Raw genomic sequence first — 17,994 nt, 5'->3', positions numbered from 1 at the left:
GTCAACTGAAGCGTCTAACATCCTCTTGTAAGGTCTGTACCAGCCCACCTATTCAGAACTGAAAGCCAATGATGGTACATCCTTAATACTCGGGTTTCGTTGAACGTCAAGGTTCATGGCCATTGTAAGGATGAACTGCACCCTGAGCATTTGGTAAATGTAAAACCAACTCCTGTTTGAAACTAAACCTTAAAGAAAACGGGATGTGAAAGTGTTTGGCTGGGTCCTGTAAAATTCATCCACAGGATACGAACATCTATTGAATACACATGTATTCCTAAGTTCTTACCACTTTGTCTGGATCTCCTTCTCCCGTCCACAACTGCCAAGTGTCACCCACTGCACGTCGAAGAAAACTGAACATAAAAGGTCATGTACCTGTGCTTCAGTCACTCTCCGCTTCCGCTGACTCAACCTTTCAGCAGTAACAAAAGAATCGATAAGCTAACCCACATCTTTTGCGCTTTGTATTCATCCTCAGATCCGGACGTGACTTTGTAGCTTCGGGCCAATCTTTTTATGAAGATGGAGTATATCAGAGGTGTCTGACCCCGTTGATAACACAGTACAAAAATGATCAGGTTCAAGAAATAAACATAGTTCTCATGTGCATTTTATTATGAAGTTCAGTGTGCTGAATTCGAATTTGATAAAAACAATTTCATATCACATCACATGTTCCCAATGTGCAACAAAACCATTTTTATGCTGCAAAGGGATCCATCTATAAATAACCTCCATTTATTTGGTTCATAGGTCAGCTCAAAGGCATTGAATAGTCATCTAATACCATTACAATAAGTCAAGTTGTTTTCCAAAGTGAAGAATTGCTGTAGATCCGCAGAACGCTTCCTAAATACTGTAATTCGAGCAACTTCATCCAACAGACGTGAGGCCAGGAGTTCACTCTGTTGCTAAATAAGTGTTATATCACGAACTAGATCATTGAGTTTCGGTTGGGTGATGAGGTGCGGTTTCCTGTCAAATTGAAGATGTGTCACATACGTTGTATCTTGAGATTCTGAATCGTCTGAGTTGCTCGTGACATCGCTTGGTAGTTCAGAGGGCAGTTGTGACACAGGAATATCACTTGAATGTCGAACTGGGCGAATAGCAGACTGAAGATCTGGATACATGATCGATTTCCTGCCTTTTCTGTTGTGACTTGCAGGGAAATAAAATCAAATCAGACTAAAAATGGGTATTATTGGTTGTCATCACGTGCAAAAATAGTAGAAGTACAACATATTATGTATTTCGATCTTTTTTATTTATACATCTCTTGAAAAATATTAAAAAACAATAAAGAATACACATTGGATACCCACCTTTAATATCTGTCAAGCAGGAGTAGCAATCTGTCAATTTATTATTATTTACTATTTACCTGTTTGTTGTTTGACTGTGCCTATGCGTTTATTTATATATTTTATTTTATACTTACACTATTATAGTTTTTATTTATTTATTTATCTATTTATTATTATCATTAGGATTTTTTTTTTTTTTTTGCATCCTGTCGGCATGCTCCGCCTTTGTAATCCTTTTTTGTAATCTGTTGAATGGTCCTTTGGCTCCCTCCAGACCGTTGGTACGCCAAACATGAGGCCAGTCCCTTTGCCTTTCACCCCGGCAGAAAGGGAACTTGTACAGCTTACACAACATATGTGAGGTGCCCAGCGTTTGTCCTGGTCACCTACTTTACATCCAAAATACAGCTCATAAAGTTTCTTTATATGTTGAGCCAACTGTCTCTTGTATTGCCTTAATGTAACTGATCCAGATATATAACAAAAACTGTCTGGCGAATTATTGCATTCTCTAGGCATTTTAGCTCTGTCTCCTGTAAAGAAAAAACACTTATGTGAAAATTATATAAATGGTAACAGCAACAAAAAATATTAAATAAAAAAGTAAAAATAGGAAGCATTTATAGTAAGCAACAAAAGAGATCCATCAGTGTCTTTAACGTAAGTAAGATGGTAATTTACGAGAAACTGGAGGGTCGCAGAAAGAAACGGATGTTATATTCGTGATCTTGTAATGGTGACACTTCTTGTGTATTGTATATACATAATTACAGTATTGTTTATTTATTACTATATATTTATTATTATATATTGTATTGTCATTGTATATATTTTTTTTAATATTGTGCATATGTAAAAAGAACCGAGTGTTCAGTCTGAGCGTGTATGTTTACCCGCCAAGTCTGGCGCGGTGACCGCGGTCGTGTCACTAAGAAACAGTAGTGATCTAGCTTACAAAGCGACAACACGTTCATTATTGTAGAGTTAATATCAAATACAAATTTTTTTATTCCTATAAACGGTTTCATTGGCCACCTGATACAATCTACACAAAACATACCCCTAAAAAAGGATATTCTCATTTCCCTTTTTTCATTGTTATACAGTGTAATCCAGTGTTTCCCAACTTTTTTTTTTTTTTTTTTTGGCCATGCCCCACCTAATCACCTAGAATCCTGATGTCGCCCCCTGTGGTGATATATAATTCTTATTTAAAGATGAACTCCGTTTCAGGTGATAAATCTTAAAACACCAATACTTTGATTTAATTTTTAATTTTTTATGTTCTACTTAAAATTTAAAGTTAAAGTTTGTTAAATCATAGGCATAAACAAACTTCAAAACAACATAGCATCCATGGAAAAGAAAAATTAAATAAACAAAAGACAAATTTCTGAGCAACAATTTGGCAGTGCAATCAGGGGTAATTTGGAAATCGAAGACAGAATGATGAATGAAATAAATGTGTGATTACTACATTTTCATTTATTGGAATGTTACGGCCAATAGATCACAAGAACATAAACTTTGATTACCAAAACAACTAAAAATCAAATTGCCTCCCCTAAAAATTCAAATTGCCTCTCTGTGGGGTAAATGTGTGATTACTACATTTTTATTTATTGGACTGTTACGGCCAATAGATCACAAGAACATAAACTTTGATTACCAAAACAACTAAAAATCAAATTGCCCCCTAAAAAATCAAATTGCCTCTCTGTGGAGTAAATGTGTGATTATTACATTTTCATGTATTGGAATGTTACGGCTAATAGATCACAAGAACATAAAATTTGATTACCAAAACATCTAAAAATCAAATTGTCTCTCTGTGGGACGTACGACCCCAGTTGGGAACCATTGGTATAATCTGAGGATGTTGTTCAGTTGATCGAGGGGGCCTGGGTTTGTCATCATGTCGAAAAAGTTGACCACCAGAATTTCAAAGCTTCGTTTAACGTCTTGTGCGCTGGTAACGCAATCGGAGGCATACTGGTCTCGCATTCGCTTAGTTGTGGGTTCGAGTCCCGCACTCCCTTCCGATTCCCAGCACCAAGTGTTACCTGCTGCAGCAGTCAAAGTGCATAAGGCAAAGGTGATAGCGTTGACCACAGATACGCACCTCCCCGGAACCCTAAGGTTCCGCAAAAGGTCCCTAAGGGTTCCGCGAGAACAAAAGCTAATGCACTTTCGATTTTTTACTTAATTTCATATACGTAATATAATTAAACACGCACGACATATCCTTAGTTATTGTAATAATGTAATATAGACATCATCCTATCTAACCTATTATTACGATGAAAATAAAATGAGAAAGATAAGGTATATGTTTTTTTTTTTCAGGGGTTCCTTGAGACACGCAATTATTTTAAAGGTTACGCAAGGGTAAAAAGGTTGAGAAACGCTGGCCTAGCGTGAGCTACTCGTCACCATACCTTCTTTGTCTTTTTCTGTTAGAATCTAACGTGTGTTCTAGAAGACGAAGAAAGCTATAATCTAGTCACCTCCTCCATCCTAGATAACTCATTTCTAACAGTTTTCAAGGAACTAGTTAGCTACTTTACCAATTTTCATCCCGATTTTAGAAAATAGAAGAGGGAATAGAAGTGTCGTGGTTTCCCCAACTCTTCAAAGAAACTATTATCACTATTTTCAAAAACGTTCGGTCAAGAACGGCAACTGAGAACGTCTATGAGTGAAATGTTCTGAAAACTGAGACATTTGTTATCATCCCGATTGTAAATGTCATCAAACCAAATGTCCTGAATAAGGCATTGTGTGACATTTATTTCGGCAGAATTGTGTGGCATCAGTATTACATTATTTTTTTTACTTTAATTTTTTATTGTATGCATGTGAAAACAAGTAATAAACACATGTACACACACAACGCACACACACACAAAGGATTACAAAGGCGGAGCATGCCGACAGGAGACTTTTTGGTCTATATCTAGGTCGGATGCGAAAAAAAAAATCATAATTTATCTAAGAATAACAAAACAAAAAAATGACTCCCGGCTGTCTTTTAATGAACCCGGGTGTATGTTTGTCCCCCACTGAACCGGCAAAAAGGGACACGTGTGTGATAAAAGTTTTAACCGTTAAAAAAGGAGGCAACAAATCTTACGATTAGATCACCAGGAACAATGCCTTTAGAAACCGAAACCGACAAAAAGAAGCGTCAAAGACATTTTTGGAAGTGAGTTACAGGTACTCGGAAAATTTCAAAAGCCGCTTTACAAAATTATAAGAGTTTGAGTTGCCGACTACGGAATGAACATGCCCAAACTTTTCCAAGCTTATACCAGGCTGTCAAAAAAAATTGAATTTTTGTGTTAAGGAATTTGTGCGGGCATTTCATCGAAATGTGGTTAAGTTTAATGATTCTCTACGAAACAACAAAGATTTTCAATATTCCGATGAAATGTTTGGCAGTCTTGAACTTTTTGATGGACAAATTGAAGACAGTGTTTCTGAAGGTTTTATGAAGCATTACTTTGTCGGGTAAAACCGGGCGTAGCCCGGACGCGAAGCGCCCCGCGAGCAAAGCGAAGCGAGCAGCGCCGCAGGCCAAGCACCCACGGCGCAGCCGTGGCTGGCGAAGCCAGATGCTTGTATATACCTAAAAATAAACTCTTCTACTTTTGACCATTCTGCTCATTTTGACCAAAACTGAACCAGCGTGTTACGGCAATCTGGGCACACCCGCGTAAGTGGTTTTCCCGACAGACCTTTTGGTCCATAACTAGGTCGGATGCGGAAAAATTATAATTATGATAAATGAATAAAAAGAAATCAATAAAATTTATGATAATATAAATAATAATAATAAGAATTAAACCATTTCAAAGGTGACACATTTAAAAAATGTTACATGTCTTGGAGAGGGGGGGGATGTAAATCCTCCGAGGTCATAAGTTCTCCGAGGCAGTAAGCCTTTCGTGGCTGTAAGTTCTCCGAGGGTGCAAGTTCTCCGAGGGTGCAAGTCCTCCGAGGGTGCAAGTCCTCCGAGGGTGCAAGTCCTCCGAGGGTGCAAATCCTCCGAGGGTGCAAGTCCTCCGAGGGTGCAAGTTCTCCGAGGATGCAAGTCCTCCGAGGGTGCCAGTCCTCCAAGGGTGTAAGTCCTCCGAGGGTGCAAGTCCTCCAAGGGTGCAATTCCTCCGAAGTTGTAAGCCCTTCGAGGCTGCAAGTCCTGCGAGGTCGTAAGTCCTACGAGGGTGCAAGTCCTCTGAAGTTGTAAGTCCTACGAGGTTGTAAATTCTCCAAGGTAATAAGTGCTCCAAGGTAATAAGTCCTCCAAGGTAATAAGTCCTCCAAGGTAATAAGTCCTCCAAGGTAACAAGTCCTCCAAGGTAACAAGTCCTCCAAGGTAACAAGTCCTCCAAGGTAACAAGTCCTCTAAGGTAACAAGTCCTTCAAGGTAACAATTACTCAAAGGTCGTAAGTCCTCAAATGTCGCAAATCCTCAGTGGTCGCAAGTCCTCGGTGGTCGCAAGTCCTCAGTGATCGCAAGTCCTCAGTGGTCGCAAGTCCTCAGTGGTCGCCATGTTTCCTTGAACTGACCAGGAAAAAATGTCCCTTGGGTTTGGCCTCGGCCTCGGCCTCGTGGTGGAACCCCAACACGGGATCCCCAGCACGGGATCCCTATCGTGGGATTAGAGCGCGGAGCGCTGCGGCCGTAGGCCTCTATTTGCGCAGCCAAGCCCCCGGCGAAGCCGGGTAGGGCGAACCCCGCGGCTTGTAATGATAAACAAATAAATTAATAAAAAAAAATATAATAATGTAAATGATGAATAAAATACATAAATAAATGCATAGGTAAATAGTAAATAATAATAAATTGACATATAACTAATGATAAATGTATTTCAAGCAAATAATAATAAACAAACAGACAAATGATAACAAAACAAATAAACTAATAACATAAAATAAATTATAATCATTACAGCACCTTAGGTGTTTATCTAAATGATTCTTAAAACTTCGAACTGAACTACATTGCACTGCCTCTGCAGGAAGTTTATTCCATTCAGTAACTACACGGTTGCCGAAGTTGTTTCTACCCACTTCCAAATCAAATCTATTTCCGGATAGTTTGAGATCGTTGTTTCTTGTCTGATTTTCATTCAGTGTAAGAATTTTGTCACTTTTGATGTTGTCAATCCCCTTTAGAATCTTAAAGACCTGTATCAAGTCACCTCTGAGTCTACGCTTTTTTAGAAAAAACAGATTCATATGTTTTAGTCGATTTTCGTATGATTTATTTTTGATGTTTGGAATCAGTTTTGTGGCTCGCCGTTGCACTTTTCGCAATCTGTGAATGTCTTTAATGACATTCGGTGACCATACGGAAACAGCATATTCCAACTATGGATGAACTAACGATTTATATAGTTTGTTAATGAGTGATGGACTTTTGAAATCAAAAGATCGCGCAATCAGTCCCAGAATCTTATTTGCTTTCTCAGAGGCTGAAATACTCTGCTTGGATGATTTGAGATCGTTACTAATAATTACGCCGAGATCTTTTTCACTATCCACTTTTATTAACGAATTTCCATAAAGCATGTAATCGTATTTACTGTTATTTTTACCTACGTGCATTACCTTGCATTTACTTGTGTTAAATTTCATTAGCCACTTTTCAGACCATTGCTGTAATTTATCTAATTTTTCTTGAATATCTAATTGGTTTAAGTGATCATTTTCCATTCCGCACAGTTCTGTATCATTAGCAAATTTGGAAACAGTAGATTTTAGTCCATGGTCTATATCATTTATATATACTATGAATAGAAGTGGCCCAAGAGCGGAACCCAGAATTTTTTCCGTTTAAAACAACTCTCTGTTTTCGATCATTCAACCAATTACTAGTCCAACTAAATAGGCTACCACTTATTCCATGTGAAGATAATTTAGTTAGTCTTTCGTGGGGGACGGTATCAAAAGCTTTTGTAAAGTCTAGATATATTAAATCTATATTGTTTCTTTTGTCATAATTCGAGATAACTATGTTGTAGAATTCGAGTAAGTTAGTCACGCAAGAACGTTTCCGTCTGAAACCATGCTGGCTATCATTTATCAAACAGTTACTTTCTAAATGATGTTCGATAGCATCTTTGATGATAGTTTCCATCATTTTTCCTATGATTGAAGTCAAACTTATAGGCCTGTAGTTATTTGGTTCCTTTTTGTCACCTTTTTTGAATGTGGGAGTAACGTTGGCTAGCTTCCATTCTCTTGGGACGTCTCCGGATATGATGGATTTCTTGAAAATAATTTCTAATGGAATAACAATCTCATTTTTCATTTCCTTTAAGATTCTTGTGTACCAACCGTCAGGCCCTGGTGTTTTATCAACTTTGAGTGTCTCTATACATCTTTTAATTTTTTCTTTTGTTATATTTACCGTAGTAAGTTTATTCTAGACTTTTCACAGGTTTTTCGTTTATGAATAGTGAGCTAAAATAATTGTTTAAAATATCACACATTCCTTCATTTGAATATTCAAGTTGACCATCAGCAGATAATAATGGACCAATGTGATTCCTAACAACCTTTTTATCTCTAATGTAACTATAGAATTCTTTGGGATTCTCTTTGGATTTATTAGCGATATTCATTTCGTATTGTCGTTTTCGTTGTTGTTGTTGTTTTTTCTTTTCTTTTTTAAATCTCTCTGTATTAATACATAACTTTGATAGTCATTAGATACACCCGAGCACTTATATTTCTTATAGGCCTGTCTCTTTTTAGTAATACTTTTTTCAGTTTCTTTATCAAGCCATTCTGGGCGAGCCAAATTTGGGGGACGTCTGTCCTTAAATGTAATGTAAGTATGAATCATCTTGGTGAGCGTATTTTGAAATATTTCCCATATCTGATCTACAGGTCTTTCGCTTACTTTTGCCTCCCAATCTGTAAGCTGAAGCTCCTGACGTAGTCCTATGAACTGAGTTTTACTGAAATCGGGTATTTTAGAAACACAAGTATCTATTCTAAAAATTTTTAGTAGTTTGAATCTAAGTTGTGATCGCTATTTGCAACAGTTTTATCAACTTCTACATCAGTTATCATGCTTTCGCGGCTAGTGATCAATGGATCACACACACACACACACACACACACACACACACACACTGATAAGACCTAAATTGGAGTATGCTACGACACTATGGGCACCTAGTACAAAAAAAAACATAAGGAAATTAGAAAGAAATCAAAGAGCAGCGACAAAAACGGCACCTACACTCTCAAATTTGACATACGAACAAAGATTGGATAAATTACATCTATCAACACTAGAACAGAGAAGAGAAAGAAGTGATTTGAGGACTATTTACAGAATTATGAAAGGGATGGAAGTTCTTGATAGAGACGACTTGTTAAAATGGGACAGAAGAGAAACAAGAGGGCACGAGAAGCTAAACAGACAGTTATAGAAGATATTTGAAAAAGAATAGCTTCCCACACAGTGATTGATGTCTGGAACAAACTAAATGGGGAAACAGTGAGTGCCATAACTATACAAGATTTTAAGAACAAACTGGATGCGGAGAGATACAAAAAACGGGTCACTACGAGCATAGCTCTCGTCCCGTAAAATACTAGGTAAATGCACACACACACACACACACACACACACACACACAACTCCTTGCCCACGAAAGTTGGAGTGCCGGCTTGCTGTGCAGTGATGCTGAAATTATTTCAGCACTGGGCGGGAATCGAACTCAGATCACTGGATTAGCAGTTGCGAGCAGTATTATTGCGTCGTTAATCCGTGGGGGGGGGGGGGTTCAAGAGTGTGTGCGTGCGTGAATGAGCGCGCGTGTCCTTGAGAAACAGTATTTGGATTAATGGAAATCCAGCTCCTATATCACTGTGTACTTCCTTTGTTTTTATTACCAAGACAACCATACGATATACCTGTTGCCGTTCCTATTTATTATTAAGGGAAGAGCGTCTGGCCAGCTCTTCAGAGTAAACGACGCCAGTACGCGTCTAGGCGCTGAGGAAAGACGACAAATACCCACTCAGTTTTCTTCTTCCAGTTGGAAGCTTTTCTTTTGACCGACGACTTCTGTAAGTGTCTTTGCATAAAGTATCTGCAATGCTGTCTTGGAGGAATTTTGGAAAACTCCTCCGGTTTTGTGCCTTTTACACGTACGATCAGAAAAAATATATTGTTCATTTTCATGCTGAAGTTATATTGCACATGCTCAAAGAAAAGTGAAGCAGAAGTTGGTGAAGATATTGCATCTAGTGACAACATCTTATTTGGTCAAAACCACAAATGAATAAGCAAATAAGAAAAATGAGTAAACGGTTCATATCTAGCCTACAAAAAGAATTTAGCATTCGAACAGGAGAAGGTGAAAAAAAATTCAGATCAGACATGAAAGACACTTCAAAACGCGTTAACTGAAGCCATGCGTGTTTACATTCCATTTAAAGAATTTGTACTTCGGTAAGGTTAATGTAGTAGCACATTTGTAAAATAAGACTTATTGACCCACTGTCGGAGAATGAGATAAGATGGACAGAAAATCTGTATATTTCGACCACTATCTGTGATCCTCTTCAGCAGAAAAAGGACCACAGATAGTGGTCGAAATATACAGATTTTCTGTCCATCTTATCTCATTCTCCGGCAGTGGGTCAATAAGTCTTAATTTGTACTTCGTTGACAATCACCAGTGATTCTATCCTCGGCTACAGTATCACACCGAAAAGGTACTGTAGCCAGGGTGATAAAGATCAGCATTTTCCCTTGAGCGGAAAGTAGCTTCCCATAATGAAATAATGCTGTGCGATTCTGGTCCGAAGGGGCACCATTAAAATGCCTAAAATATTAACTTTATAAAACTTATTCAATCAATACCCATACGGGGCCACATGGAGAGAAAACAACCTCAAAATCAGCATCCTTCAAAATAGCTTTAGAAAGAAACGTGTATACTGTATATATATATATATATATATATATATACATATATATATTTATATATATATATAAATATATATATATATATATATATTATATATATATATACATATATATATATGTATATATATATATATATATATGTACATATTACAAAGGATTACAAAGGCGGAGCATGCCGACAGGAGACCTTTTGATCCATATCTAGGTCGGATGCGAAAAAAAAATTATATTAATAATAGAATCATAAATAAAAACTATGATAATGTAAATAACAAATAAAATACATAAATAAATGCATAGGTATAGTTAAATAATAAACAAACAGGTAAATAGTACATAATAATAAATTGACATATAACTAATAATAAATAAAAATCAGACAGACAAATGATAACAAAACAAAAACAAATAATATAAGATAAATTATAATCATTACAGCATCTTACTTAGGTATTTATCTAAATGATTCTTAAAGCTTCGAACTCAACTACATTGCACTACCTGTGCAGGAAGTTTATTCCATTCATTAACTACACGGTTGGCAAAGTTGTTTCTACCTACTTCCAAATTGAATCTATTTCCGGACAGTTTGAGACCATTGTTTCTTGTCTGATTCTCATTCAATGTAAAAATTTTGTCACTTTTGATGTTGTCAATTCCCTTTAGAATTTTAAAGACCTGTATCAAGTCACCTCTGAGTCTACGTTTTTTTAGGGAAAACAGATTCATATGTTTTAGTCGATTTTCGTATGATTTATTTTTGATATTTGGAATCAGTTTTGTGGCTCGCTGTTGTACTCTTTCCAATCTGTCAACGTCTTTAATGAGATTCGGTGACCATACGGAAACAGTATATTCCAAATGTGGACGAACTACCGATTTATATATGTGTGTGTATGTATGTATGTATGTATGTATATGTATATATCAACGGCTTTTTCCCCTTTACAAGGGAGGTACCCAAAAAAATAATAATACACAAAATCCACTCCCACCCATTCCATCCCCACATACTCCACTCCCATTCACCACCCCTCCCGCCCTCACTCTTATCTTGGCTCCTCCTGCATGACAGATTATCCCTACATCTCGCCCACAGCTCTGGGTCAGAGGCAATGTAGCAAGACACAACATATCCACAGCAACCCCTACCTGTTCTAAACTCACACTGTTCCTCACCCTCTGTTCCTCTTCTAATCCTCTCAATCAAGACCCTTCCATAAGCCTTCCCAAATACACTCAACAAACCGATTCCTCTGAAACTACTACACTCACATTTGTCCACTTTTCCCTTGTTAAGTGGAACTATTCATGCACTCCTCCAGTCTTCTGGCACTCTACCCTCTTTTAGACAAACAATCCCACCAGGCAGTCCACCATCACTGTACCTCCCTTTTTTAGACACTCATGACGCTCATCCAACCTAGGTGCTTTACCTGCTCTCATCATTTTAATACTTACTTACTTGGATGAAGAAATGGTGAAAGAAATATTGGTCAAAGGCCTAAATCGGAGTATGCAGCGACACTATGGTCACCCAGTACTAAAAAGAATATAAAGAAAATTGAGAGAATCCAGAGAGCAACTACGAAGATGGCCCCAACACTATCAAAAATGTCATATGAAGAAAGATTGTCAAAACTAGAACTACCGACTCTGGAACAAAGAAGAGAAAGAGGTAACTTGTTGATCATCAATAGAATTACAAAAGGTGTAGAAGTCCTTGATGGAGACGACTTACTTATATAGGATAAGAGAAACACAGGAGGACATGAAAAAAAAAAAACTCAAAAAGGACAGTTATAGAAGAGACATGAAAAAAAAATAGTTTTCCCCACAGAATGGTGATGTATGAAACATACTGCACCAAACAATAGTGTGTATAAAAACAATACAATAATATAAGAGCAAATTAGATATGACGAGATACAAAGACGGGACACCACAAGCGTAGCTCCCCTTCCCATAAAATCTAACTTGGTAAAAACACACACACACACACACACATATATATATATATATGTTTATATATATATATATATATACATATATATATTTATATATATATATATCCATACATATATATATATGTGTGTGTGTGTGTGTGTGTGTGTATGTGTGTGTGTGTGTGTGTGTGTGTGTGTGTGTGTGTGTGTGTGTGTGTGTTTGTGTGTGTGTGTGTGTGATTCGAACCGCCATCCCCGCGACCTTCGCAGCAAGTAACGACGCTCTAACCCGCTCAGCCACACACACACACACACACACACACACGCACGCACGCACGCACGCACACACACACACACACACACACATATTATATATATATATACATATATATATATATATATATATATATATATATATATATATATATGTACCATTACGTGAGTGTTACTTTAGGTGCCGAGGGAGTGAAGGAGACTCTGGTGAGTTTGGTTGCTTTATTCTGGTTAGCGCTAGTGTCGACCTAGGCTGGGTCGACGCGGGCAGGGCACGGAGCCCTGCCCTAAAACACAAAAGTGACCGCGAGCCTCGGGTCGGGCACTGCTGGGTACAAGTACTGAAAGGAACTGGCTGGGGACACCAAAACCTGGCATCTTATATAGGCCTCATGCGTACGTTAAAATAGCACACGACCCATCCTGACCGAAACATGGCTCGGCAGGGCTTAGGTTGTGCTTTCAAGAGGATACAAATGCATGTAGTACAGGCGTACTATAGACTTAACCTACACCACATTATATATATATATATATATATATGTGTGTGTGTGTGTGTGTGTGTGTGTGTGTGTGTGTGTGTGTGTGTGTGTGTGTGTGTGTGTGTGTGTGTGTGTGTGGCTGAGCGGGTTAGAGCGTCGTTACTTGCTGCGAATGTCGCGGGGATGGTGGTTCGAATCCTGCCACCGGCGAAGTTGAACCAAGGTCATGGTTCATTAAATTCCACGCTACAAAGTCCTCTGTGAGGGGCAACGTCCTAGCCTTCCTATAGGAGGGAGTTTGTGACGTTAAACCAAATCAAATCAATCATATATATATATATATATATATATATATATATATATATGTGTGTGTGTGTGTGTGTGTGTGTGTGTGTGTGTGTGTGGTGTGTGTGTGTGTGTGTGTGTGTGTGTGTGTGTGTGTGTGTGTGTGTGTGTGTGTGTGTGTGTGTGTGTGTGTGTGTGTGTGTGTGTGTGTGTGCGTGCGTGTGTGTATGTACATACATATACATATATATACATACATACATACATATATATATATATATATATATAAATATATACTTGTGGCACTGAAGATGTAATATACGAAAGCGCTCTGCTTCGTTAGTTTTTTTTTCCAAGTGGTCTACTTTGCATATATATATATATATATATATATATATATATATATGTGTGTGTGTGTGTGTGTGTGTGTGTGTGTGTGTGTGTGTGTGTGTGTGTGTGTGTGTGTGTGTGTGTGTGTGTGTGTACATATATATATATATATATATATATATATATATATTGGGCGGTGGAAGTAAAATGAAGATGCTCTCGGAATAGGTTATAATCTTACGTTACGACCACTTCGTTCTTTTTCAGAGTTGTCTACACAAGGTTTCAAATGTCATATTTTATATCACACTTGAGGGGCCACTCGATCAGGTCACAGTGTCCGGGAGGTGAACATTGAGCTAAGTGTGGTTTATGAGATTCCTTGTAAAGGGTGCTCAGCCTCCTATTTCGGTGAGTCGAGCCTAGGTTTAGACAAACGTATATATGAACATAAAAGTTACCTTAGAGCGCACAGGACGTCCAACTCCTTAGTTCAGCATGCAGACAAATTTGGCCACCTTCCCCATTGGAAAGAGGCCAAAGTCCTCAGAAAGGGTTATGAAAAGAAGACGAGAAAAACGATTGAAGCTGCATACATAAACGTAAAAGAAAACACTAATGGAAGAGAGGGAATCATCTGCTTATCAAAGGTGGCAAGTGTCCTTATACTAGACTTGCTAAGACACAAGACAATGTTCACTTCCCGGACACTGTGACCTGACCGAGTGGCCCCTCAAGAGTGATATAAAATGTGCCATTTGAAACCTTCTGTAGACAACTCTCCGAAGAAGACCAAAGTGGTCGTAATGTAAGAGTATAACCTATTCCAAGAGCATCTTCATTTTACTTCCACCGCCCAAAATCTCTCATGTATCATTTTATATATATATATATATATATATATATATATATATATACATATATATATGTACATACATACACGCACACATATATATACATATATATACATATATATTTATATATATATGTATTTATACATATATACTGCATAATATATATATATATATATATATATATATACTGTATTTATATACATGTATATGTATGTATATACATGTATATATATATATATATATATATACTGTATTTATATACATCTATATGTATGTATATACATGTATGTATATATATATATATATATATATATATATATATATATATATATATATAAGTCTAAATAAAAAAAAATTCTACTAAAAAACGCTGTGGAAGTCGGGGACAGGTGGTATTACGATGACACTTTGTCCTAAAAGTATTCTTAAAAAAGCGCTTGGGTAAGTCGGGGTCAGGTGGTATTCTTCTTCTTCTTCTTCTTCTTCTTCTTCTTCTTCTTCTTCTTCTTCTTCGCGTTCTTCTTCTTCTTCTTCTTCTTCTTCTTCTTCCTCGCGTTCTTCTTCGCGTTTTTCTTCGCGTTCTTCTTCGCATTCTTTTTCGCGTTCTTCTTCGCGTTCTTCTTCGCGTTCTTCTTCGCGTTCTTCTTCCTCGCGTTCTTCTTCCTCGCGTTCTTCTTCGCGTTCTTCTTCGCATTCTTCTTCGCATTCTACTTCGTGTTCTTTTTCGCGTTCTTCTTCGCATTCTTCTTCGAGTTCTTCTTCCTCGCGTTCTTCTTCCTCGCGTTCTTCCTCGCGTTCTTCTTCGCGTTCTTCTTCGCGTTCTTCTTCGTGCTGGGGATCCCGTGTTGGGGTTTCGCCCCGAGGCCGAGGCCGAAGGGGAAAACGAGGGATTAGTGCGGAAAGCTGCGGCCGTAGGCCGCTGTTTGCGCAGCCAAGCTCCCGGCGAAGCCGGGGAGGGTGAAGCCCGCGGCTTGTGTATATATATATATATAATATATATATATATATATATATATATATGTATATATATACTGTATATATATATATACATGTATATGTATGTATATCCATGTATGTATATATATATATATATATAATATATAAACACATATATATATAAATATATATAAATATATATATATATATATATATATATATATACAGTATATATATATTGCAGAAACCACAGGGAAAATAAAGTCGGAATACTAAATGTTTTCGTATATTACGACATCCTCAGAGTACAAAAAAGAGAAATAGAACATAATAATATATATAGAAATAAGAAAACTGCGGAAGGTTAGCCACATAAAAGCTTCGTACAATATACATCCACATTCATACACACACACACACAGACACACACACGCACTCACACACTCACTCACACACTCACTCACACACTCACTCACACACTCCCACGCACACACACACACACTCACTCACTCACTCACACATACACTCACACACACGCGCACTCACTCACACACACACACTCACACACTCACTCACTCACTCACTCACTCACTCACTCACTCACACGCACACACACACACACACACACACACACACACACACACACACACACCACGCGAGGTATTGGTAGCGTTCGCAACTGCTAACTCAGCGGTCCGGGTTCGAATCTTCCCCAGGGTTGGAATAATTTCAGTATCGCTGCCCTGCGAGCCTTTACTCCAACTCTAGTGGGAGGGGAGTTAGGTGTGTGTGTGCGTGTCAGGTCACAGCCTTACCCTCACATGTGCACACGTACTGTACATATATATGCTTAATTAACCTAATCATCATTTTCACGTGAGTACTTTACTCGTGTGGTGGTACCTGGCTCTGTCTTTGTAGATTCTCGTCTGTAGCCCTTCTTCGACTAAAGTTCTCTTTCTTTGCAGTTTCTCCGTAGTTGCAAATTCACCTTTACTTGGGTTTTCCGATTGGTGTGGCCGCCCCGTCACCCCAAAACCTCCATTCCAACACTTTTTGTGGCATTCTTAACACGCGACTATACCGTCTCTATTGATTTTCATGCAGATTTATTAATGAGACACACCTGGCAACAGTTTCTCTTCCATTTAGACTTATTTTTTCTCCCTACGCGCAATTCCGTGTATATAAGCAGCGCAAGATCCGTATCTCTGTCGCCTGTACCTTGCTACGGGTTCTCGTAACTGTAGTCCATGTGTAGTGGTATGTTACTACAGTTGGTGAGAGTAGTCGTCAGTGAGAGGATGGATGGAATTGAGTTAACTCCAACTCTCTCGGGACTTCTTTATTGGAATTAAAATGCGTTGTATAGGCGAATTAGGCTGGTGTCTTGGCAGCGGAATAAAATTATTTATGCAAGAAGGGTATTATGTACATTTAAGAGCACTGCGAACAATTTTGCTTACGTATTACAATTCCAACCATATAGAATATATTTGGTACATAAAAATTTCAACAATGTTATATTTCCATAATACTAATTCTAGCGGGGTGACAATTATTGATATAGAAATTAATTACGGTACACGAATTTTTCAAGGCATGTTTCTGAGCCATACAACATTGTTGATCTAAGGATATTTATGCATATTCGAATTTTCACCACTTCAGGATTTTTCCCGTCTTTTGGTGAGTAGTATGCGTTCCGCTCTTGTATATTCTAGTCGATATTTTGTCTTCTATGCGTCCCCCGTCCTTCAATGTTAATACCCAGATACTTAGATGAATCCACCTGAGGAGTTATTCTTTCATTTGTGTATATGTTGATCCCTCCTCTCTCAGACTCACTACCAGAATTTCACGTTTACTTACTGAAGAGAAATGTTGTGAGGCGGAATCTTACTACCATCGCTCCGTCCCATTTAGTTGCATCCGCATGCGTATGTGTAAACATTCATACGGTATAGGAGGGTTGGAACAGGGAAAAGAAAACGAAGAATATAAGAAACCAAAAGATATAAAAAATGGTGGGATGATATGCAAGCATGTGAAGGAACGAGAGGGAAGCTGGGAACGGGACAAAAGGGACGATGAATTTCATGTATTGTAAACAACAGACAGATTTGTACTACGCTTTCCATTAGTCTCAGCAACTGGCCGTGAGGACTGTAGCGCTACAAAAATAGTTTTCTTAAATCACTCCATTGCATTTCATATTGGAGATGTTAATCTCTAATAAGGCTATTTTTTCGTTGCTCTCATATTTAACAGGAATTTTTGTTTCAAACTTTGTTTTTCCTCTTTCTGAGGTCTTTATCAAATCCCAGTGTTGTCACACAAGTCTGAAAATGATCCTTATAGATTTCTGAAACTATCCATTTTTAATGAGTGCGCACACACACACACACACACACACACACACATATATATATATATACATATATATATATATATATATATATATATATATATATATATATATATATATATATATCCGCAAAGGATTACAAAGGCGGAGCATGCCGACAGGAGACCTTTTTAGTCCATAGCTAGGTCGGATGCGTAAAAAATAGATAAATAAATGAACAAGTAGAAAAAATAAAATAGATAATAAACAAA

At 37.8% G+C, this 17,994-nt stretch overlaps 1 protein-coding gene across 1 annotated transcript in view; it reads right to left on the bottom strand.

Annotated features, from left to right (window-relative positions):
• LOC143022209 (organic cation transporter protein-like) overlaps positions 1–351 on the bottom strand; it is a 46,918-nt gene extending 46,567 nt beyond the window's left edge. The window contains exon 1 of the mRNA XM_076180317.1: positions 290–351. The gene's annotated coding sequence lies outside the window, so the exon portion shown is untranslated. The remainder of the gene's footprint in view (positions 1–289) is intronic.
• Positions 352–17,994: the final 17,643 nt, after the last annotated feature.

This window comes from Oratosquilla oratoria, chromosome 44, assembly GCF_046742065.1.
Source record: "Oratosquilla oratoria isolate Oo_2021 chromosome 44, ASM4674206v1, whole genome shotgun sequence".
NCBI lineage: Eukaryota > Metazoa > Arthropoda > Malacostraca > Stomatopoda > Squillidae > Oratosquilla > Oratosquilla oratoria.
The sequence above is the reverse complement of the archived record's forward strand: the minus strand, read 5'-3'. Positions and strand labels throughout refer to the sequence as shown.